The 26,536-nt window shown below is 36.7% G+C and overlaps 1 protein-coding gene across 1 annotated transcript in view; it reads left to right on the forward strand.

Moving 5' to 3' along the window:
* The window catches only part of THSD7A (thrombospondin type 1 domain containing 7A), a 300,060-nt gene that overhangs the window by 20,041 nt on the left and 253,483 nt on the right, over positions 1-26,536 (forward strand). The window lies entirely within an intron of this gene.

Here is a 26,536-nt window from a genome sequence, read left to right on the forward strand (position 1 = left end):
GCAAGAAAAAACAGCTGTGAAATAAATCCAGTCACTTGGTGAAAACCAGCATATCTCATCAAGAGTAAATCTTATGAAATCTCTTATTTGAGGCAAGTAATATCAACATCTTTCAAAACTTCAATGTAAGAAATTGCTAAATATTTAATAATTAGGCATCACATCAGTTGGAGATAAAATGCCGTTGCCTGTGGGATTATGGAGTGGTGTGAAGACATTTATTGCTGTAAGTAAGGCACATTCAAGTTGGTCATATTGGTCCATAACAGGTTTTAATTTGCAGGGAAGCCAATGTGTAGTATATTCTTCTGTTTCTGGACTCATCAGAAGATGCTGTCCCCTTCTGGATGCCAGTTGCTTGTCCTCTGGTTTTTGGCATGCTTTTGTCACTCCTCTGTTGTAAATTGTACTCTGCTCATACTTCTCTTGTTAGTAAAGGGCTGTTTGCATGTGGGTAGCTTTAACTATCTAGCCTAAATTCTTTAGCTGCTCATTAGCCTATGCTGCCAGGATCTCATTGAACCTAGTTTCTCATCTGTGCATTGATGTCCCAGGGTCGAGATGCCAGTTTTCGCACACGGAGTGCCCCCTGATGGCTAGTGCACCTCTAGGAGCACCAAGAAGACAACCAGTTGGCAAGGGTTCATTCATGCCACTGTGGGAGCTTTTACCATTAATATTTGTATCTCTGGATTGATATGAAACTGCTGTGTAGCCTTTGCCAAGAAACATTAATAATCATCACTTTCTCCAACACAACTAGAGGACAATTTACATTTTATAAAGCAATCATATGTACCATAGTAAAATTGGACAATCTGCTGCTTTGTTCTCTGGCGGAGTTGGGAGAATGAGCAAAAAGTCACAAATATTGCTTGGTTGGTTCTCTGCAAAGTAATTAATGGTAGTAAGTGGTAAAGAAGTAAGAAGCTTTGTAAATAAAGGAAATCTGATGAGGCAAAATAAAGGCTAAGTGGCAGGAGCCAGAATTTGGTTAAAGGAGTATCCAACACTATTCATGTTCAAGATTTTAGGGTGGGTATTGGGAGCAGAGATGTTAAAATGTGTCTGTGGACCATTTTGCACTGATGTGTGGACAACCTCCTAGCTGCATACTGGAAAATCTTTTGTATTTGTAGTAGCTAACTTGTAGTTAACATTAGCTCAGCAATAAATATATTGTTGCCTTGCATCCCTGCCATGACTAATTTCTGTGGGTTTTTTCTTCAAGAGTGCTACTAGGTGATTAGCTGGAGAGAAAGTTAGTTTTCTCACAAAATCATGAGAACAGAGTGAGCTGTTCACGTAGCAGTACCTATTGAAATTTTTCACCCAAAACGTGCCAAGTCTGAGGTGTGGCGTTGTGTGTCTTATGGTAAGTTCTTCTGGAGCAGACCCTGGGAGGGGCCAGCAAGAGAAGGTGTTGGGGTCAGTGTGGGCTGGGGTGTGTGGTCCTGGCTACCCGCATGGTGCCACTGATGGGAGCCATGCAGGAGACAGTTGCTCCAGAAGTGAGGTCTCTTGCCTAAGTTGGATTTCAGGTTATTTCCTGTTGAGGTGACTCTGGATCCCTGGTGGAACCACTCAGGGGGCTTTGGGCTTTGTACTTTGAAAACAAAAGCCCTTTCTCTCCTAGGTGTAAGTGACAAGCTGGTGTTGAGGCAAAGCCTTCAAAAGCGTGTTTTGTTGATCAACTGTCAGAATGCGTGAGGCTTCTTCTCTTAACAAATGGCAACAAAACAGATAAAAGCCCTTATGTGGTGTTTGATAAACACCTTTCAAAGTCTCAGGGAGCCCTGTTAACACTTGGTTGTATGTTGAATTGTCTTCAATACAGTACTGCAAGTTACAAAAATAAATTTTATGAGTTTGAGGAAGGAACCTGGAAATGAAGGTGTGTAAGAATCTGTGAGCAGTCTTTTATAACAAATGAGTGCCAGGAAATGTGGGCTTGATTTGGGGTCTTTGCTACCACAGAGAGTTTTAAGACAAGTGTGATTTGATCATAAAAGGAGTAAGCCAAAAGAAGTATCAGAAATCACAAGCAGTTGTGGATATTATTTGTGTTTGACTGACAATATGCAAGAGAGAGTAGGTTATGATACATCCTTGTCATTCAAAGGTTTTATTTTTAGTCTCGCTTTCACAGTTGTTTTCATTATCCCCAGCACCAAGTTTCATGCACTATAAATCATTCATACACCATAAACCATTTAAGCTGTGAGTGTTTCTTCCTCAAATATAAATTGGCGTATAAAATTCATTTTACCATCCTACTGTTATCACTTTTAAGACTATAATACTCTGTCCTTAGACCCAAATTCTGCCTGCCTTGACTCTCAAGTTGTCTCCTAAGTAATTAACAATATAAAATGATACCTTTTTAGTGACTGAAAGCCTTTTAATTTTAGTTTAGTTTGGATTTTATTATTAAATCCTTTAATATGTTCAATTCTCCCCTTTTGTTGCTTGAATCAAAGGTGTAAAAATCTGGATTGATATGAAATCGTACAGGAATTTTCATAGTTAGTAGCGTTGAGTCTTAAGGTTTCCCATGATTGCCAAAAAGCTGAATGTTGTAACTGAAATCTTTTTCATAAAACCTAAAGATAAGCAAATGAACTGATTTTGTAGTACTTACTTAAATACTGAGCAAAATGGCTCCTCGTAGATTTTGAATTCCCAGGTTGTGACCACGATATTGAACCCATTTTTTGCAGACTCACAACTGTTAAATGCTGTTAAATGTTCATCAACAAGAACACTGCTGTTACTTCAGAAATGACACTGTTGCCTGTTTTCAATATCTTAACTCTTTCCAGATGGGACTAATATATATATATATATATATATGTATATATTTAAATCTTTTTTTTATACATAACCTCATCCAGGCTAAATTCTTTCAAAGGCTTCCAAAGAGGGATTTTACTAAACCCTCCTCTATCACTGTCAGCCAGTAAACCATACTATGGTTTCCCTGAAGATCACAATGAGAAAAAAAAAAATATTTTAAGTTCTTCCAGATTATGATATTCTACAACAGAGTACTTTGTTTGCTACAGTATATGCTCACTCCTGACGGTGGCTGGAATTCAGCTAGGGAGACTTTTCAAGGAAGGATCCTGTCCTATGAGTCCTCATTTGAAATTGGGGCGTTTTTCTGTATTGTCACTCAGGGGCAACACAACTTCGCAGACCTCATATAGAACTGAAATTGGGTAGTATAAGTCATATTTTAATGTTTGTCAATACAGTTTTACAGAAATTCCAGTTATTGTCTATGGAGAATTATTCCTGCATAATAAATGAATTTAGAGACTGTCATTCAACTACCAAAAAAAATGTTTAATTTGAATCTTTCAAAATGGGCCACTGCAAATGAATTTAATTAGGGCATGCCGTCCCAGAAAATCTCCTGCTTGACTTTGAAGATCTGGAACAAAAGTTGTCATTAGACAACAGCTGACTACAGGAGAGAAGAGGCAGCAGGTTTTTTGGTTGTGGTTTTTTTTCTTTTTAATTTAAATTGCTGTGTTTACATTTTTTTTTTGCTTAGTGTATGTTGACATATAAGTTCAAAATGTAGCACAGTTCAGCACGAGTAAAACTTTGTTAAAGTGATGGAAAATTGGGCAATTGTTGAATCTAGTACTAGCAGCACTGAACTAATAAATATTAATAATATTGCATGTTAATTTTTTAAATACTTTGTCCTACTCCCCTTCCCACACCCGTTTTAATTTTTAGTAACATGTAATTGAAAGAAAAGTATCAGATAGCACAAGAGCTCTCCTGAATTGTATTTAGTCAGAAAAAGTACTGTCTTCTTTAGTGCCTTACATGTTAGAGTAGTCATAAACTTTTCAATACATATGCACTGTTTAACTATAAATACAGTTTTTTATTGTTTCTTGTTTCAGAAGATAAACAGATCACACTGTGACTTCCATTGGGTGTAACTCACTACAGTTTATTAAAACCCACTACTCTCCATGCTGTAGCCGTGAAGTATTTTTTTACAAGACAAGAATAACAAATCAAGCATGCCTAGTGGAAGCAAAGTGCTTAGACCTTGTTAGATATAATCTAATACATATTTTTTGTCTTTGTTTACCCTCTAAACCTGATTGGTTTTGAAAAATGCACGTTTCACTGTGCAAATAACTGGGTAGTTAGCCGACCAATTGCCCAGACAAATATAAGACTTCAAGCCATATTATACAGATGATAGTAATGAAAGCATCTTGTTAGTTTATAGTTTAAGACGTTGGTTGATCAAATGTTTACTTGGCTCCTGGTGCTAATTTACATTTCTCAGAGAGTGAGACTGAATTGTATTTTTTATTTTCATTACTTCTAAAATAGAAGCAGAAGAATGTCTATGTTCTACCAGAATATAGATAACAGTGTAAATTTTATTCAGTTTTTATAAATTCTCAAAATATGTGATGTAGAATAAAGTATGGTGAACAAAGTACATGAGCCTATTTTATTTCCCAGCTAGGCAATCTAATCTGTGTTTCTTATTTAAGCACATGTAGTGAGCTGGAAATATTAGCCAAGTGTGCTTTAGGCTTGAGGGCTGAGTTTCTGTATCTATCTTTGCAGTATGGTGGGTATGCCCTTTGTACCCCATGTGTAGTCACTGCTGTACCCCATGTGGACAGGACTAATTGCACATGTGCTCTGATAGTTTTTGTGTGTGAAGCAAGTCTGAAATAATGCTGAAGAGTATTGAAATTTATGCAAATGCACAGGACATCTGTGCAAGTAAGCCTTGGAACTGGTTAGTGAGTACACAGTGGACATGTCAAGATTTAGAGGTGTCCGTTACTCCCATTCAAATGTTTCCAGTCCTTTTAGGGGAAAAAAAAAAAATCTGCTGAAGAAAAAGAAAATTTTTCAGGTATGTCTTTGTTCTAGGAGAAGAGAGCTTATATTTAAGATTTTAAGATTTATTTTTACCTATTGATGACAATGTTAAAACCATGACAAAATCAATGTTATTCTGTATTTCTGCATTCTCTCTTGTAATGTGTAGTATCCCTGCAATCACCTGATGACACTGTAAGAGTAATGGTTGACTTTTAGGAGAAACTGAGATTGTCACATCTACTTCTGAGTTGCATGTCAGCCATGTCTGATTCCCAAATCAATGTGAATTAATAAATAACTGCTTGATTTTTATTTTGTGTTTTGTGGGTTGTGTGTGGTGATTTTTTTTTTTTTTTTTAATGGACCTCTCATGTTCTTGCATCTTCTCTGAAATTTTAAGTGGTGATAATCTAGTAGCTAAATAACCTTGTTCTAACTCATCCCAGAGACCAAAGACATGGTTTGTCTGTGATCATATGCTCAGAAGAAATAGTTGGAAGGTAAGAGATCTATGATAGGAAAAAATCAGGAGATGAGTAAATGAGAAAGTGAAGGGAGGACAGAAACAGAAGTAGACTGTCTGGTTGTAGCCTATTCAGACCGTCACCTTGAATGCTTACCAGGAAAACCAGAATGTCAGTTTTGATCTGAAAGTCCAGAGGAGCAGGACCCATGCGTAAAATCTGTAGAGTGATCCCACTTCCAGCATCTGCAGAGGGAGTGGGAGGCAGCCTGGTGGTGGGGCACTGAAGGGGAAATGACACTGACAAAAGTTGAAAGGTGTAGGAGACGTGCTTATCACCTTTGGGGTTGTGGAGGATGTCTGTGCTATTTTCCCTGTGAGTTTCTGACAGTGTAGCGCAGGAAAGAGCTGTAAGAATGTGTCACAAGTTGCATGGAAACTCACATAGCTTTATCTGGGCCTGAGCTTACATATTTATTCTATATGTTTTACCACTTATCTGGCATAGCAGGTCTATAATAGATCACCAGTAGGAAAATGACATCTTGCTTTTTTTCCCTCTTAATCTGATCACTGTGGTGTTTTCTAAACCCAGAGTTTTTAGTGGGGAAAAGGGCATTAATAAGTAAGTGCTAAAATAGGTGTCCCCAAGGCAATGTTTCACACCCTACATTTCACATTGCAAACTTGGAAAGGAAAGCCTTCCTGTGGTGGGGTAAATCTCTCTTTGGTCCCTTAAGGAGAGAGACGGTGTCCTGCCTCTTCCTGCGAGCTGAAGTAGAAGGAAGGATGGAGATGCTGAGCGGCGCAGGGTGATAAATCTGGAGAGTGGGACTTGCTGCTTCTCCTGCCAGCACAGAGGCATTGTGAGGGGCTCTCATTCTCTGAGGAGATGCTCTTCCTGTAGTAAAAGCTATATGAGCTAAAGAGAAGCTAAATCATTAGTGGCTCCCTCATTGCAATATCTCTTGACTAGGTAAGGCAACAAAGCTTTGGTAGTTGTACTGCTGGAGGTGGAAAAAATCCCTATGTCTTGATGATCTGCTTGCTCCTAAATACAGTTTTCTGCCTTCATGGGCTGTGTTCAGAGTAGTAGTATAAAACTGAGCTAGTTTTAATCTCCTTCAGCACCCTGTCAAACAGGTTTTGAGAGATTGCGTATTATGTACTGGACAGCTTTCATCAAAAGTGATGCTTCTTTTAAATACTAAGGGTAAGTTACTTTATGAACTGAGCCTCTGAAATGAATCACAAAAGATCGGAGTAGCCCTCAAAGGAGTCTTTTAGAGGAGACACTCCAGACATCCACGTGGGTAGATTATTTTATCCTTTTAGTACTATAAAATGCTTATGTTCAGTTTAAACTAAGTAGATTCCTGCTTATAGCCTGTTTTTCTCCATAAAAAGGTAATAATATGTCTTGATTTTTATTGCAGTCTGGCCTATTTCATAGAATTCAGCTACACTTCAGTAGAAATAGAGAGGGCTTAACTTGGGTAGAAGCAAAGCTTGGTTTCTTGTGTTAATAAGGTAGTAATATTTCACCAAACAGGCCTAATTCTGTGAGAGTGAGATCAAAGTGCAAAATGAATTGTCCTGTTGTAACTTAAGATTAAACATGTATTGCTTTTACACAAAGTTTGATGCTGTGGATATTTGTAATGGAAAGACTGGAGGAAGTTTGAAAATGTAAATGCATGTAGTAGACCTTTCAAAGACCTCTCCGCAGTGGTATATAGGTACAAGGGAAGCTCGTACAGATCAACCCATGCTGCCCTTGCTCTGAATTTTGATAGGCGTGTATTTGTTACAGCCTGAAAGTCAGTGTGAAGTGTGGAAGGTGTGTAGGTCCCTGTCTGACCTGCGCAGCCAGTGGCGCTTGTGGGGACCGCAGCTATGGAGCTGCTGGTACTGGGGGACAGCTGCTTACTCAGGTTTGTGTTGCTGAGCTGCAGGCACAGCGCCTCTGAAAACTGCTGGGGATGGCACTCTGTACCTGACAGAAGATTTTTTTTCATGCTGAAGGTATGGGGCTTGGGTTTGTGGTTTCCCCGCCTCCCAACATACCTTTTATTTGGATAATGTTTCAATGGACTGAGTAGGCGTGTGTTAGTTATACAGCAGTTTTCTTTCAGTCCGTTATGAACAAGTTTTCTCCAGCTTGGGACAAAATTTTTAAATTTTCTGTTATACTGAATATGTTCTTAATTATTTGTATCTATTTGTTCTTTAAATAGCACCTTTTGTGTCATTCGCATTCCTCATAACTTTAAAATGACTAAGAGCATATTCCACCAATTTACAACTAGTGTATCACTCAGTAGGATTTGGTCCTGTCAAGGCTTCACACGTGAGGTAGCTCTTGGAGAATTCTTAGATACCAAGTCTTGGATTTCCTTCATGTGGGTTCCTAACTGTGACCTAAATCAGTGTCGCATGAGATTTGTTCTGTGATAGATTAATTTCTTAATTGTTATAGATGCATAAAACAGATTATCTCTTTTCCCCAGTCATTCCAACTTCTTCATGGCAGACATGAATTCTGAGCTTTTGAAAATCCCACTATAATATCATTTTTAAAAGGGATGGAGTGTCACGTTGAAACTTTTGTATAGTTTCTTTCTTTACCAGGCTATCAAGCACAAGGCTGATGGAAAAACATTAACAGTAGTCAAGTAGTTTAATTTAGAAAATTAAACTTCCAAACTGTACCATGCATAAAAAGCAGAAGATTCATAATTTTTTCCGTCACTGGACAGAGAAGTATTGCATAACATAGCTTGGATACTAAAAGTATTGAGATTTTTTTGGCTATTGTGATTAAACTAAGACATAAGAATATTTTTCCAAACTGAGACTTTACTGCACAAATATCACACACAAAGCTTGGTTATGTTTTCCACTCATAGAATGTGTTCAGCTCCTGTGTTCAAGTTACTATAGATCAAATTATCCCTTGAAGTTCCCAGTGCTGCTGCACTGAGTTTTGGCTATGGCATCTTCTGTTAGTGTTTTGATCTTTCATCTTGCTGAGTGCCTTTATGAAGAGCTGTTTGCATTGATCTAGATTCTGATCGCAGTAGTACTTTGCATTGGCATGCATGCACTGAAGTGAATCTGTGTTGTGCTTATAGATCAGAGACAAGAGCAATTTTTTTTTTTCCTGTGTTCCTACATGTTTCAGAATAACAGGTATAGTTTAACATTTCTGTGGGTACCTGTTCTGAGTCTGGATTGATCTATTTCTCTAAGACTCTGTAGATCAAATACAGAACTAGAATGGTTAAGGTTTTCAGAGCTCAAGATAGAAATTTTTAACCAATTTCATGATGCTGACCAATAGCTGATCACTCTGTACAGAGACCTGGGTTATATCTTAGCACAGCCTGGCTCATTTTCCTGGCACCTGCATCAGTAGTATCACCAAATAATAGTAATTACATATATAAACGGGGCAAGTTGAAATTAAACTTTCCAAAAGAAATTAAACACATGGTGTTCAGAACAAGACAGCAAGGCTGCTAGCTTGATTTTTAGTTAATTTAGAGTAATGTTATCATTTTAAGTCTTGATTAAAGTTTTTGGCTGTAGAACACTACACTCGGAGTACATTCAGCAGGCTTTTGTGTTCACTGGAACACTGAGTGTCTTAATGATGGTGCACTGTTCAGTACATGTGATTTAGCAAGTTATCGAGTGCCAGCTGACAAATACAGGATTTTCAAACTGGCAAAGCTTCTTACCGCAATGAGGAGTATCATGCGCTTATTACCCAAAACAATTTTTGTAATTAAAATCTTTATTAAATCTTTTCTGAAGTGTAGTGAAAGAAAAATATTTTGATATGTTACAGAGCATTTCTTAATATATCAGTGCAATAGAATGTGTATAACACAACTTATTTTTAAGCCTTGAATAAAGGTGTTTTGTCCTGCTAGCTATTACAGAGTAGCTAAAACCAAAATACACAAGGAGAAGCTGTTTTATGATCTTAATGTTTTTGTACAGTCACCCTTAGGATGAGAAGGTGCATGTGTATTTGTGTGTGCATATTTCCTAGCCAGCTATGGTAATAAACTTTACTTGCAAATTTTCATTCCTTATTCTATGTCTGGACTTACCTTTATAAAACTCGAGTGAAGATGGAAAGCAAGTCTGTGTATGGCATCATGTTAATGCTAATTTGTGAGTTATTGCCTTAGCAGAGTTTTTTAGTCCAATTCAGATGTTTGGTCATAGGATAAATACACATCAGGGATGGACTATTTTGCTGCATGTAACTCGTGAATAACTTCATACAGATTGCTTCTACTGGGAGCGTTTGTTCGACAAGTTTCCAATACTCTTTAAATATAGCCCAGCCTCTCCAGCTTGAAAACTGTTTATTTGTTGGCCCTGCAGTTGTGTCCATGCCCGTTACCTGTGACCTCAGGTGTTGTAGCGGGAAGCCACTTGACCCCTGGGCTGGGGCTTGGGGTGACCCTCCAGCAAGAGGCTCCATCTAGGAGCGCTGAATAAGGGCCGAGGCTGCCAAAATCCACATCATCACCTCTCAGCTTTTCCCAGCTGTGACTGTCCCGGCAAACTTCTGCAAATGCACAAAAGCAGCGCTGTGAGCCTGAGCAGCAGTGGGCTTCCTCTGGTTTCAGTGTGCCTGTCCCCAGCCATCTCTTCCTGGATGTGGTCCTTGCTCTGCTCCCTGGTGCCTTGTCACTCGGGGGGTGTTCCCTGACTCCTCAACTGGAGAGCCAGAGATTTACACAGATAAATTTATTTCTTAATGAAAATTTTTATAGTTATCTGTGTTGCATTGTGTTTCCTTCCCTGGAAGAGTGTCAGATAACATGGTTATGTGCATGATATATTAAGCCCTAAATAATATGAAAGAACTGAATTATGTAGCTAGCTTTGGTATTTACTCCTTCCTTGATCAAGATAGTGGGAGGATGGTGAAATTGAGTTAAATACAATGCATGTACAGAACTGTATGCCACTGGTACAGTAACTCAAAACATTTTGTTACTCAGTTGTCATTAGTTGCCCGTTGGATGGTAAGAAGGTTGACTTGGAGTCTCATGTTTAGCAATCAATAAACTTGTCAATGTTCTCACTGAATAGGTTAAAATAATGTAGCATTTTGTGTAATTGGACAGTGTACATTTGTAATTGTAGGCAATCTGTAAAATAAAAAAGTAAAGCATTTGGAATTTTTTAATGGAAATTATGGTATTATGTAATTTTTTCTTACTATTTTAAAGATTAGTTTTAAATGCATATGAATACGTTGTCTTCACTAATGATTCCACTTAATAGAGAAGTAATATAAGGGTACAGTCATGCTCTAGGGTATTTGAAGTTTTCTAAATAGCTCAAGGCATTTTGACAAGATAGGTCTAGGGCTGTTGCAGATCCCGTGACAAATTCATGTCACATTTTATATTACAGTTTGTGAGATAGAATTTACTGTTTCCCCCTTTTAGATAATCTGTGTGAATAGGAGATGCTTATCATTTAAGAGATTAATGAATGGTTATCTGTGAGTAAAATTTATTTCCTATTACCTCTCAGCTATTTGTGGTAACATGATATGTGTCATGTTATGGGATTATAGATTACTAGGATGCCAAAACCGAATAGAAATTATAATTATTCATGTGAAATAAATAAATAAAAAAGTAGGTAAAATCCAAGCACTCTGTCCTGCCTTTGAAACTGATGATTTCATTTGAGGTTCGATTTCACCACAAAACTATTGAAGTCATTTTACAGGCATATCTAAGTGCAAGTTGGCTAATAATTTTTTGTTGTGGTCTTTGACTATAACCAACCTCAAATAATAGTTTGGGTTGGTTTTTTTTTTTTCCCCACAGTGACTTTGGGAGCTATTCACATCACCTGCATCTTATATTTATTTTAGCTACTATGAAGTCGAGAACCTAATTTTTAATGGAGATACTCTTGGCTTGCACCGTAGAGAAGATTTACTTATGTTATATATCTTAGCTAGATGGTGTGAATACCTTCCATGAACCGAAATGTATGTCTATGGTTATTCAGTCAAGTTCAGTGCACTCAGCAGTATCGCGTGGATACAGTAGAGATCAGAATTTGTTTAGTATGCTCTATTAGCATATATTCTTTCATTGAGAAGAATAGTCTAACATATTATTCACTCCTTTCATGAAATCACAAGGATGTGTGTAATGAAAATGAATGTTATGGTTTGTTTTTTTTCATGCGTGGTGAATTGTTTATAAAGTCCTTTGTACCCCCAACAAAAAAGCCTCTCACTGGGAGAATTGGTTTGGGTGAGTATGTTAATTCTGTAGCCAGAGTAAGACTGTATGCTCATACTAATCAGTTAATTCTTGAAAGGAATTCCAGTAAAGTAATCTAGGCTGAATATGTGAGCAATACTAGGTATCCACCAAAATAGCAGCAAATTGTTATGGGCTAAATTTCGTAGAGTAAAATGGGACAATAAGCATTTCTAAGCCTTCCCTAGGCACAGAAAAAGATGACCTTCAGCCTAAATTTACATTCTAACAAAGACAAAATGCATTTTAATTCCTTGCATTTTAAGCTAATGTTAATTTTCCAACACTTGGTTGGAACCACTGTTCTTGGAATTAGCAGTTTGTCAAGAAACTGTAAAAATGGCAGATGCACTGGATGTGGTAGCAATTTCCCAGCCAAATTTCAAAGTACTAATATGAGTCTTCCAGGCTTCTTTTTAACTAATAGTTGGACTATGTGGTTTTAGATGTAAACATCTGGTTTTATATACTTTTCTTGTGCCCTAGTGTTCCATATGCCCATTCCTTTATATAGTATTTCTTGTAGAAGATCCTAATCTAAGAATGTTAAACAAACTATGACTGTTGTGTAAATAAGAATATTGTGAAAATGGAAGATGGATGTTAAAACTACTTGTACAGAAGTCTAATATGAAGACATGTTGTGTGAGATATTTGTGCAGTGGTTTCCCTGCTTTCTGAGAGGTAATTACCATGACAATTTGTTGTTAGGCCACTTACAATGCATATATGAAGTCATCATTGGAAGATTTTAAAAAACCTGTTAAAACAAGAGAGGTTGTGTTGAAGGAGAGAATCTGCAAGAATGATTCCAGTGTCAACAAGATCTATTTGGTATCAGATTTATCTCTGTGCACAATGGTTGTGGAATGAAAGCCTCCACGGGTTTTGGGGGTCCTGGCCAACAATTCAATACAAGAGAACTGAACTGTGGTGCAAGTAGTTTGATAATAGTGTCCTTGTTGTAGATAACAGTAAAACAAGACCATGTTTTGACTGAAATGGGTGATAGGTGTTGAAATCTTCTCAATACTCAGGTCTTAATTCAAAAGTGGTTTTGAAGAAATGGAATTTGTGATTTCTGTTTAAAGCTGATTAACTTCTTTTTATGGCTAATAGTGCATTTTGTTCAAGGTGATATTTTGGGGCAGCCAAAACCATTTTTAATTTCACGTTTGCTTTGTAGATTTATCCAAAGTATAAATGACATCATCTTTCAGCTTGGTGCACTTGTTGTAGATGTCAGGAAACTGAAGAGCTAGAGCTAGAGAAACATCCATTCTTGTTTTCCAATTCACCAGGTAGACCAGTGGCTCAGACATTTTCTTTAGTGATAAGCCTAGTATTTGCCTTCTCTTTTTGTCCAGAGGACTTGGATCCATAGTTCTCATTGCATAGACTAGGGGGAAAAAATATTTTCTGTTGTTACTTGCCTTCATTGAAGCATTCTGCAGCACAAGATACCACACTTTAAGAGGTTAGCTAATTGCAACTGGGATAGTCATTCTTGCCCTTTCCTCTAGTAAATATTCAGTATTGTCTTACAAAACTGGCCAAATCTCCTTGAGCAAGCTCTCATGCGAATCACTCTGGACTTTGATCTCTGCTGTTCCAAGGGAATACAACTCATACAGTAGCTCGTAAAACACAATCTGGCCTTTTGTACAGTTGATTCTGAATGTTAATGCCAAGATCTAAATGGATTAGAAACTTCCAGGGAGGCATTAATATCTTGTGACAGGAATTTCTTTTGCAGAAGATGGCCCTGCTTTAGATGTTAGGTAGCTGCTTCAGCACATCTAGAGCTTCTGTGTTGTCCTTTGTTTTACTGTGCATCATCTATGTAGTATCTAGTAAGCAGCTACATGGATTTCTGAGATGGCTTTCCTGAGAAGGAAACAGCTGAGAGCAAAAGAATATGTTGCCCTTAGAAGGCCCTAAATTGTCTTTGCCTTCCAGGCTTAGTGATAGTCTGGGGTTTGAAAATGAATTAGAAATATTTGGCATGTTCTACATGGTACAGAAGGAAATGTGCATGTAAATGCCATGAAGCAGTAGCAAATATAAAAACTTGACAGTAAGTAAGGAATGTGATGAACTGGCCATGTGTAAGAACGACTTCAGGCTTTACTTACTTGAAGTAGCTAACAGTTTTCATTATTTCCAGGGTTATTGTACATACCTAATTTATCACCACAAGCTTTCTATTTTGTTTTTGGACTCTCAAATAAATCAAGCATTTCTTTACTGAGAGGGTGGTCAAACACTGGAACAAACTTCCTAGAGAGGTGGCCGATTCCCCAAGCCTATCAGTGTTTAAGAGGCATTTGGACAATGCCCTTAATAACATACTTTTTAACTTGGTCATCCCTGAACTGGTCAGGCAGTTGGACTAGATGACCATCATAGGGCCCTTCCAACCAAAATAGTTTATTCTATTCAAACATGAGCTGTGAGCTGGTTCAGCATTGAATGTGTCAATAATACCTTCATACTGGTGTATCTGCCATACTCCAGAGGGTTTGGGTACATGCATTCCTTTTCAAGTTTAGCTGCATGCTGCCTGCCTGACAGCACTGGGAGAAGATGCCCCCTTGGAACAGTGTCACTTTCCCTAGAAAGAGGGCAAAAAAAAGACTTCAGGTTTCAAATAAAATTGAGAACAAAGATGTTCAAAGAGGATAAAAATAGGCTCCTGAGAACCGGAGACACCCTCTGGGAGACACTTCAGTCAGTCTTACGTAGAGTTTGTGGGATGCTTATTTCCAGATCAAGGCTGAACACCTGGCCTATTTAAATAAGCAAGGCAAAGGTAAAAATTACATATGACTGATACATACAGTTGTTTGTATGTATGTATGTATATATCTGTATGTAACAGTTTTAGGTTTCCTGAGTATGTTAGCTCTGTAATGAAATTTTTGTCTGAAGTTCCTGATGTTTAGCACATTAGATGGAGAAGTAGCTTGAAAGTCCGGGTCCTGCTGCTTTTGCAAAGAAATGTATGTGCTCAGTATTTTCACCCGGTCCACTACGTGCCGATGTATGTGCTGGAATCCTCCTCAGTGAAATAGAAATCGCTGTTTATCTCTAGGAACAGTGCACTAAGGTGAATGCGTAGGGCATAAGAGTTGTCACACTTTGTGGTGACCATATATCATGTGTCTTAATCATGCTTCAGAGGGGCTTTTCCTATGAAGCTCAGATAACACGCAATGTATTTCTACTGAAGGGTTGGTTTGTTGGGGTTTTTTTTGTTTTGTTTTTTTTTTTTCTTTTCCTCTGTAGTAGTCAATCACAGTGACATGAGGTAGGATTTTGCCCTTATTTACACCCTGTCTAGGCTCATTCAGCTCCAGGAATCACCACAAGAGGCGATTTTAGACATTAAAAAGAAATGTGCTTGCAATGTTTTTCTATGTCATTTTGCTTTTGCCAGTGAAAACACACACCGTTCTGTCACAGTTTTTATTTGGCCCGAGCATTTGCACAGATTATAGGGTGCTGTCACAATTTCTAGTAACTTCAACACTTTTTTCTTTTAATAGAACAATAGAACCAAATGACCCTTGATCAACAATTTTTTATAATGGTTTTATTTTGTATATCCCACACTAGCCAGCTTCCAGATATATATCAAACTGTTGTAGTCTGTTGTTGAGCCACACATTCAAAAAAGGTTTCCTATTTTACTTACTTTTAAATAAATAGAATTAAAAATGTGAGGAAGTTAAATACAAAGGTATACAGCAGATACTTGCAGAATAATGTGATCATTTGATAGAATTCAGTGTTTGAAAATTAAAAATCCTTAGATTAAAATGCTTGTCAATCAGTGGGATTGGTGGTTTGGTTTGGTTTTTTTTTTCCAACTTAAGAAGAGGTTCACATGTTTTGTATGCTGTTTCCCTGGAGTCTGGCTGAATGAGAGTGTGGAAATCAACTGTTTAAAATATTTTCATTATAATGATCTCCGCTACTATCTCCTGTATATGTTGCTTGGGATTAGGTGCAGTTGTGCTTGAAAAAAAGGTAATAAGTTTCCAGCACAATGAAGCACAAAGAATGCTTAAGTGAAGATTAAATTAATGTTCTTCAGTGCTGATAGATTTTTTTTTTTTTTGAGCAATGTCAATCAATAAACAAGGCACTGCAATATGCAAACCTTCAAATGAAAAAATTCACAGCATGTAGAATGAAGGATGAAAGAATATCGGAAAAACAAAGCTAGTTTGTCACAAAAGCAATGTATATGTTTTTTGACCACTTATTTAAAAGGTTTTTTTTAGAAATGCTCTATGCAGTAGTCAAGGCTTTGGGTTTTCTTTTCTTTTCTTTTCTTTTTTTTTTTTTTTCCTTTTGGCACATGGGAAGAAGAGTTGGGGAAAAGGAAGAGGGAATTGTTTTGGTTTTAAAGTATGCATCCATTCAATTACAAAACATGAAAAAATCTGCATTGTCTGGAATTTCAAAGTAATGTTTCTGGTTTTTTTTATTTACCTTTCTTTTTTCTTCAAGTATACATAGGAATTTGATGTATATGAAGAGAATTTCTCTGCCCAGCACTGTTCGAGACTGGACTTCAGTACTTCATATTTTAAACACAAATGCATTTAATTGGAACTGCGCTTGAAAATATTTATAGTTCATAAATTTGTCCATCTTAGCATTGGTTGATTCTTTTTTTGTCTTTTCAGTAGTACATCCCTTTTCTGCTTCTGCAGTCTTAAATGTTCCTCCAGCTCCTGCCAGACTTCTAGGCACTCAAAGCTCTTGGCCATTCTTATGTTGGTCAAATGTCTTCATGTAACGTGTATTTTTACCATTTCCAGTCATAGCCCTTGGTCTTCCGCAGATTATTTCTTTTTCTACTTAATGTTGGGTTTACATGGGAAGCCTGCTATAGGATGTCTAAATGAACTTAGTTGACCTTGACATTTCCCTGCCCACTGAGATCTGCCCAGTTTTCTTTCTCTCTGCATCATTATTTATACCTCATCACATATTCTCTTTAGCCATATGTTATTCTCTTTACTGGCAAATTTACTTTATCTCAATTTTAATGTTTTAAAATGCATTTTTCCTCTGGAGATAAGTGATTGTGTCCTGCTTCTGTAGAAAAGAATAAGCCATATAATGGTACTGTACATCTGAAATCAGTCTTTCTCAGTAACTGCTGACAGCTTAAAAAATGTGATTTAACTTTTTTTTTTTCATCACTGTTTTTAGGCTTAATGTTCCTTTGCATCTAAATGTTCAGATTCATTGGTCTTCATGGTTATCAAATTTAGCTGGCTAGTTTAAGACCATTTTTGTTGGCTTACAAGGATATATTTAGCGTATCTTTACTAACCTTAAGTCCCATTTCTGTTCAAGTCTCCAGCCGTCATGATCTTTATCGCATGTTCTTGCTTTCTTATGTTAGCAGAGTTATCAGCATATCAGAAAAAGTTGCTGCAGGCCCATTCTGAAGAGTCCACAGCAATGACACTGGTTTCCTGGAACCACTGTGTGAAGCCGTAGGGATCCGGCCATAGGGAACCATGTATCTCCCTGCCTTAGTCCTTTATTAGATCAAATGCGTCAAGGACTTCAGTCAGTATTAGCACTCTTACTTTTTGAACCAGAAACACTCCATTGTATTGTAATAATTTTTTAAGGGGTTCCTGACTGATTGTAGACCAGACACCCTCTCATGCTATGCAGTGGTTATATGCTTTCTTTAAATCCTCTATGTACTCTGATCTTATTTCTTTTATCTCTCTTTCATCATCAGCTATGTGATTTGAAATATTTTAAACACTATGGACCTATCTTCACTTATTTCCTCACTTAATTTAAAATAATTAGATGGGAAAGTTATTAACATTGTTAATAGCCTACAATTTTTAAGAGTGCTGTGCTGCAATGGAAATTCTTTCCCTTATCTTTTTACTTCACAAAAATTATTTTGGTAAACAGAGGTTGCTAACACAGTTATGCTTAAACATCACAAAAATTTTTAAGTTGGTAACTCTTTGGTTTTCAGCTTCTTCATAGGACTAAATGTTGAGTTTGGAAAATAGCAAGAAATGTAACAGTTAAGGTTCCAGCAAAACTTATCAGCTTGCAGACAATAACAAATAAACCATAAGCAAGTGAAAAAGGGACTGATGTAGGCTCTCTTCCCTGTGTGTTGCTTCTTGCCAAAATGCTATAGGCTTACACTTACCAAGTTAGCCCCAGCATAGTAGCTCTTCTTGTTTGCCTTTGGTATAGTAGAGTGGATTGTCAGGTGGGCAACTCTGGGTGGGAGCTCTACAGCACCTCTTTGGTGGTGGGCACTGATGGTCCTTCCTTGAGTCTTGCTTTGTCTGATGGAATGATGTATCAGGATCATCACTAGACAAGATATTTGGGTACAAGACTGTTTATTTAAAAACCTAGATTTGTAATAATAGAGCCAAGTTACAAAAATATAGAACAAGTTGTTTTAACATTATACTGAACAGTAATGAATCTCCTTATCAGCTCCAGCATCTTACCTAGCTTTTGAGTTTGGTCAGCATGACCCAAAATCTTCTGAGAGCTATGCTTTTTCTCTGTTCCTATATTTAAAGGAAATTGCTAGACCAGGCTGTTTGAGAAACTTTGTTTTCTCTAACCAGGGATAAGATGGCTTGATTGTAGCTTTCTTTTTGGATGATCCTTATTCCCAGAGATTACACTACTGGACATCATATGGTAATGCTCTTCCTCATTCTCCTCAAGTTTCTTAAAAATATTTGTAATGCCTTTCTTGATTAGATTGTTTTTGGCCTTAGGTGTTAAGGTGCTGTCTCCTACCTGCAGCCTTCTTAAGGCAGAATGCCTTTGCAAAATGTGTATCTAAATATTGCTAATTCTTTCAAAATTTATGTTTGTTACTGTCTTTCATAAGGAGAGATCTGTTTTCATTATCTACAGTGTCAGTGTGTATAGCAGAGTTAGGCAGCATAAGCTCCACTTACAGCTGGAGGAGACAAAGAAGCACTTTAAGGGTGTGTTTCATTTATTCTAGATATCTGCTTGGAGAGTGAGTGACTTCATCCTTAAGCTGCATTGCCTAGGAGGCTAGTTTAGGTATCTACCTTATGTCTATTTTTAGATAGATTCTGTGTATGATAAAAGGTTAATATGAAGACAGTAGTGTTCAGAGAGCACAGCCTTCACTTGACAGTTTTGAAATTTAAGGCCGCCCATTGCACGAGTGCTTGGTTAAGATTAGGTTCGGCATTATCCCAGGAAATAGGGAGATATATAAGAAAAGAATACAAAGTACTTTCTAAGATGCTGGAATATAAATTTCCTGAGAAGAATGTATGGGTGAGAGAGATTAATGTCGGGGGGGAATCTCTTCACAGAAGCTTGACATTTAAACCTGATCTGCCAGAGAACCAGTCATGAATATGAAATCCAAATGTCATTTTTGTACTTGTGTAGGTTTGTTTCTTTATATTGTGGATATCCACAGCTGTAAAATATGTAATCATATTTACTATAGCGGTAAAGTTTGGTTTTTATTAATTTTTTTTGTTGTAAAGAATGCCAAACAAAGTAAGGAAATCACTGGAGTGACTGCTTAATTGTAACTGTCAAAATCAGAAATCAAATAAACTAACCCATGTGGGAAGCACTTTCTGGAATTAATGCTGAACTTTTTTACTGCTCTTAGGTGGACTTGCATGGTTAAGGGACAATATATCCTGGTCAGTCTGGTTCATAAACTTATATAAGCCTAGGTATCTGATGTAATTTTTTTTTTTCTTTTTGATCGTAATAAACTCCAATATTTTCTTTACTATCAGTGTCATTGTGGAAAGCAGTGATTACTACTCATTTCTCCTGGGTGATTTACAACTTACTTTGGCAAGAGTGGCATAAATTGAAATCTTCCTTTAGGCATCTCAGTGAGCAGTCTCTTTAATTCTTCATCTCCCTGGAACTGCAGTGCAACTTCCTAAAGTCCAAGCATCACCAACCACCTGCAATGCAAAAGCTAAAGCTGAGGCCAACAGGTTGACAAAATTATAATGCTATCCACAGTGTCTTGCTTGCTTGCGAGCAATTCCAACATCTGAATATCTATGAACAGTTTGTTTTAGGTAATAAGAAATATTAATCTGTAAATGAACCTCTGAGATGCAAATAGAATGTGCTGAATAAATATCAATTATTATTCATTAAAATGCAAATGTGGATAGGCACTTTAGAGACAGTTTAGGTAGTCAAAATAAATGAAATATAAGTGTCTAATTACTGATGTTCTGTCTTTTAAGATGTGTATAATATATTACCATGATTGCTGGACACAGGCATCATAAAGCTGTGTTTTTCCTTCAGCTTTATGCTGCAGCCTCACAACAATTTTTGTCTCCGATGACTATTTGAAATATTCATGTACCACAGCTCGTACTTAAATTTTATTAGATGTGTTCTAAAGATAACTTTTTCTATGGCAGTAGATTTTAGCTGTATGACTTGCAGTCACTTTAATGAATTCTGTAGTTAAATCCCTGTACATTGTTTAAAAAGCCTACTCTCAGTTTACAGAGCATAGTGAATTGGAATATTTTAGTTTAGCACTTAATGAGCATATGTTTTCCAGGTTTACATAGGTTTTATACTTTCAGTTCAGTGCACAGGAAAACCATTAAGCCTTCTACACACAGATGTCACTCAAACAACTAAGAAAAGTGACAATAAAAATTTAGTGGATTTTTCTTCTGAATGATATGGAGGGCTCGTTGAAGTAAGCGCTCAGAAGGGTAATGCTCAATTTAAGGATAATTTGTAGTGACTGTTTTGGTTTTAAAGTGCTATCGTGAATTGAACAAAGTGCACCGGGACTTTTGGGACATGGACACAACTGTAGCGTGTTATTAACTTTTAAACATCCTTTGAGATTATAAATTTGCAGCAATCTGCTAATGGCTCTATGATAACAGAGCTTGCACTTGGTCTGATAACAATATTGTTAGGAGACTGCTTCATTAAGCTGTATCTGTGTGTATGCATACACATACCTAATTAATGCTAAGTATAGCCACATGTCAACATTTAACCCTTCATTATCTCTTTAGTTAGATCTTAAAAAGATAAAGTAACATAAAAATAAATGTAGGTAATGTTAATTAGTGATCTGTTGAATCCCTTGAATCTAGAAGGAAATGGGATCCAAATATAAATTGAGAAATGGTACTATATGTACTAATAACCATATCTTAATGCAAATTTGTTTTAGATATTATTGAGAACATGACTCTATATTTGAAAATGAATTTATTTATTTTTTTTTAGTGAGTTCAAGTGACTAAGTTTCATGGTCTATAGAAGAGTTTGTTTTGATCTTTTCTTCTTGTGGAATAATATTGTGAAATTTAATCATGTAAGATTCTTTTATAAGTACTATGAAATAAAATCTAGTAAGAATGAATTGCTTGTTATTAATTTGTTTGCCATATGATAGCACCAAAATGGGAGATTATTTTAATGTCATTAGAATTAATTAACATATATTTGGCAAATACAAATTATGGACCAAGTCCTTGGTGAATTCCAAATTACATTCAAATTGCAGTGCAATGAGTGGTATTTTACAGAGGACAATCTCCAAGATTTTTTCCATTTGTGTCAATCCCCGAATTATAATAGAAAGTATCATTAGGTAAAGTCCCATGGGAACTATTTTGCTCTTTCCAGAAGCCAGGCATTTAGTAGCATCAAAACCAGATACAAAGCAGACTAGATAGTGATCTGGAATTGTAATGATGTGAAGAAATGAAAAGGCATGAGAATTAAATATTTCATATCTTCATTGTAGTTAAGTATAGCAAAGGCAGAGGAAAAGGAGAGTTGCAATAAAATGTTCTGTGTAAATGCTGGAGCAGAAGTTGGATGATTGCCCTTTTCCTTTATGTATGTTGACCCTTAAAGTAATTGGGATGGTGATTGTAAATGTTCACACTGGTGTCACTCACTGTTTGCCACTCTGCCAGCTATAAATGCCTCCAAATAATAAAAAAGATGGCAGATCTCATTTTCATATGGGGGAAGTATTTTACTCATTTTCTTTAAACAAGTAGGCAAAGGGCACGTGTGCTGTAAATGATAGAAATGGAAATTCTCTGCATAGTGGCAGGAGTGAAATAATATCACTATGAAGGTTAGAAATAAAAATCCCCATCCCCTCCCCATGTGAAGAACATGGATCACAGACAAACCTCACTTCTTCCTTTGAGTTTACTTCCAGTGGTTGCATCAGCACCTTGCAATACTTGTAACACAGCCTTCACTTTATATGACCTTTTTTAGTCATTCACCTAACACCTTCTCCCATCTGTCCTGCTGCCTGTTGTTATTCCTCTCTGTTAAGATGAACTGGTATCTCTACAAAAGAGAATATTTCATAATGGATTTTTAAAAATTTGTATTATTTTTCATTTTAATGTCATTTAAAGATGCTTAGATATGGCAGCAGTTATGTCCATATAAAAGCCTGCTTGGGCCCACGGAGTCACAAACTGTGTAAATAAATCTAAAGAAACCCTTCCAGTGCGAAGTGTTTATAGCTATGGTGGGAATTCTGTGATTTAAATTCATTTATTTAATGTAAACCTCCTTGTAAAATTGGTATCTCTGAGATTATTATTATCTGTTCTGATATATCTGTGGCTTACAAAATGTACAGTTGTAAAAATACTCCTTCATCCTGTGTTATGATAAAAAGTGTATTTGCAGATGGGACTATTAGATACATGTAGATGTCAGAAAAGACATAATAAGGAGAGAAAAGATCCAAAGTGGTATTAGACTACTAACATCTGAGACACATAATTTCAAGACAGGATTACATATGCAAAATTAGTAGTTTAAGATCTGACTTGATAATTTGGTTTGGGTTTAATTGCATAAATGATTCTTCCAATGAGCTTGTAAGGTGTATTGTATATACCTTTTTATGTTCTATCGATTTATTTTTTTAATTATGTGGTGCGTGTTACCAATCAGGTTTCCAAAGGCTTGGAAACATCTCACATAGTACTCTCAAGTGTAATGAAAAAATTTCCAACTCTGTTACACCCAAAAGAGGAAAAGGAAAAAGTGAGCTATCAAAAATACTCTGTGTGTGTGTGCATGCTCTGCTCATATTTTACATTAGAAAATTATAATTTCTGTCAAGAGGGGCTAGTTATCTGAAAATGAATTGCATGAACTTTATGTATTCATACAGTTCAACTCTACAGAAGGTGAAAGTACTAGATATTATAATCTAGGACTATTTAATGGATCTACATAGAAATTACAGAATGCAAAAATGTGCCATTCATAGTATTATTGGTATAACAGTTGTGATTGAATGAGGTATTATGAAAATAAATCTTTTGAAAACTGAAATGTATATGGGGAAAAAAAAAAACCTGTACGGAAAAGAACTACCTAGCAGTGACCATTTGTTTTGGAAATGAGCAGATACGAATCAAACAAACGTTGAAAGACTATCTTCTTATTGAAAATGAGGTTTATCAAATGATGATCAAAAAAAAAGAGCAAATCAAAACCAGTGAAAATAGTGGTATTTTTACAGTCTATCAGCTGTCAGCAAAATAGCATAATGAATTATTTTCGTAGTTTACAGGGAATTTCATATGAAACGATCACAAAGGTAGCGAGCACAACTAAAACAAAAAAGACACCTCTACTTAAGCTAAGCTGTACATTTTGCCAAGGAATGAGAAAAATGTATCCTCTGGCGAACAAGAGGTCATCACATCAAGGCTACTTTAAAAAAGTTTGAGGAAGATTCCCCATTTCCTGGGTTTATATCTTTTAGTAACTGAAATTACTACACTGATCAGAAAATCATCTGTTGTTTATGTCTGTCTTTAAAATATTTGTTTTCACTCATGGTGTCCTATGTATTAGAATAGTAAACTGAGATAATTCTGGCATTCTAATTTTAATAGTCATGTTTCTGTTTGCAAGTCAAATAACAGGATTCATATTCTTGATTATAAGTTTTGGGTGCTGGATTGGTGTCATGATGTTTCCTTGTGCAATCTGTGTCAGACTCTTGTGGTAAATGGCAGCAAATGACAGCCCTTCACTGCGTATGTGTTTCTTATGAATGCTATTTGTGGCACCACTATTTATTAGTGGAAGGCTCAGAACTAGTTTTGTTTTTTTAAAAAAACTTAAACTCAGTTACGTGGCAGGAGGATGGAGAACACCTACATCAACTGTCTGTTGCATTATATCATTGGAGCTGCACTTAAGTCATAAGGGTTGGAATTGAGTCACAGGAACACGTGTCTTCCTGGTTTTGCAAAGGATACTTCTCTTATTTAAATAGTGCCGTCATGTGAGGCTTGATAGACCTAATTGGCCTTAGGACTGAAGTCTGAAGCATTTCAACTTTGAACTTAGGAAGGGAGAAGAATCTGAACTTTGTCTTGTTGATATTTATTTCTCACCTATCACACAGAAAAAGCCATAGAGAGTTACAGTTACTGAATGTGAACTGTATCTCATTCCTTAAATGTATATTCATTTATTTTGTAATGTCAAGAATAGGCAATCCACCCTCTAGCAGAAATTATTTTGTATTGTAAGGGCTTGTCAGCATTTTATCATAATTCCATTCTTTAGGCTATAGAAATTTGCTTTAAGCTGAAAGCTGAATGTGAAATATCAGCCTCATGATAAACTTGCTTTATCAACATTGGCTGAAATTGGCTTCATTTTAAACAGTTCAGAGGTTCAACCAAAAAGAAATTTGTTGCTTCTGACCATTCTGCTGTGTGCATTACTCAAATTAACCTGTTTGTATATCATCAGCTGTTTTGTGGTGCTCATGTGAAATGCTTTGGGTGTGTACTTTAAATGGCTGTCATGTATGTGGACAAAAAATAAACATTGACGTGTGGATGAGATTTCCCCCCTATTGCCTCATCTGAATATCTGCATATTAGAGTTCCTAACTGCCCACAGAGTTTGGTCTAAAATTCTCTGAATTAGAGTAAAGGTGTGTCTTGGTTTAACCTGGTGGGCCGCTGCTCGCTTACTGCCCCTGGGAAGGGAGAGAATCAGAAGGGCAAAAGTTAGAAAACTTATGCATTGAGATAAGGACAGTTTAATAGGTAAAGCAAAAGCTGCGCATACAAGCAAAGGAAAATAAGGAATTCATTCACTACTCCCTATCGGCAGGCAGGTGTTCAGCCATCTCCAGGAGAGCAGGGCTCCATCGTGCATAATGGTTACTTGAAAAGACAAACTCCGTCACTCCAAGAGTCTTCCCTTCCTCTTCTTCTTCCCCCGGCTTTTATTGCTGAGCGCGATGATTTATGGTCTGGGGTATCCTTTTGGTCAGTTGGGGTCAGCTGTCCTGGCTGTGTCCCCTCCCAGTTTCTTGTGCCCCCCCCAGCCCGCTCGCCGGTGGGGTGGGGTGAGAAGCAGAAAAGGCCTTGATGCTGTGTGAGCACTGCTCAGCAATAGCTAAAACATCCCTGTGTTATCAACATTGTTGTCATCTCAGATCCGAACCATAGCCCCATACCAGCTACTATGAAGAAAATTAGCTCTATCCCAGCCAAAACCAGTACAATGTGTTAGTTCAAAGAAGCCTAAAAGCCCAGGAAGATCAATTTCCACTTCCTTGTATTACTGAGAGAGATTTACTGCTGAATGGAGGTACCTAACTTATGTTGCCAATAAAGTAAAATAAACCAAAAAAGGGTATTTCACTCTGTTTTCCAAAGGGCTTCTTGCTCCAAGTCCCCAGCTTGGGCAGTGGTGGCATACTAATATACAGATCAGTATTGCTTTCTGGTAATACCAGACAACTCCTTATTTTACACTTTCCTCATGAAGAAAAAAATAAAATTATTTTGGAATGTGGATTTTCAAATAAAATAGTCTTATCCAGTAAAGGTGCAAAGGACAATTGTGTCTTGTTACTGCAGTTCTTTTACAGTAGTCAATATAAAACATGTAGTAAAGACAATATAATGTTACAGCTTAAATGTGGAGAGGAACACTTTGTAGAGTAAGATCTAGATTACATGAAAACTTCTTTGCATGAAGTTTTGACTACATGTAAGTTTTCTGACCCTGATTTATCTCTTTCTTGTTTTTTTAATAGTACAAGCTAAAAAGGGTAGGAAGATCTCAGGTGAGATTAGGTATAATCCTAGAAGTTTCTCAGTGTAGGCAAACATGGATGCAACCAAAGAAAAAGTGGTCCTTATTGTGGTCCATCCTCTTATATTCAACTTGTTCTGCTCTTCTGTGTCCTTCATAAAACAGAAGGAGGAGGTTACATTAGCAATAAGGCTGAGGATTTTCCTGAACTCCAGAAAAGGAATTGGGACATAGAGCAAATGGAGCAGAAGAGAATGGCTAGCAGTTATGATTTTTTTTCTGTTTAGCTGGCGTGTTTCTCCCAGCTAAAGAAACTTGGAGGTGTGATTGTATAAATGCAGAATCATTCTGCCTGTCCTGTTCCTTACTTAGTGCCAATGTGCTTTACTAGTATATTGGATTACGTTTATATCAATTGTTTGCCTGGGCTAATTAATTTGTCAAAAAGTTGGACTTCTTTGATTTTAATAAGCCTCTGTAAAGATTTAATCTTAATCATTTAGGGTAGTAATGGCTGACAGTTAACAGATTGTGTTTAAATTTTTTTTTTTTTTTAAATAGCTTCAGACTGAAAATAAAAATCTCTTTCAATATATTTGGAAAAGTACAGGCAAGACTAAGCCATGATTCAGAGGAATGTCCTCTTAAATTAGAACTTTGAGATGGATATATGTAATGTGATCAGATGGCATAAATGGAAAAGAGAATGGGAGGAGAAAAG

The sequence above is a fragment of the Haliaeetus albicilla genome, chromosome 2 (genome assembly GCF_947461875.1).
Source record: "Haliaeetus albicilla chromosome 2, bHalAlb1.1, whole genome shotgun sequence".
Lineage (NCBI taxonomy): Eukaryota > Metazoa > Chordata > Aves > Accipitriformes > Accipitridae > Haliaeetus > Haliaeetus albicilla.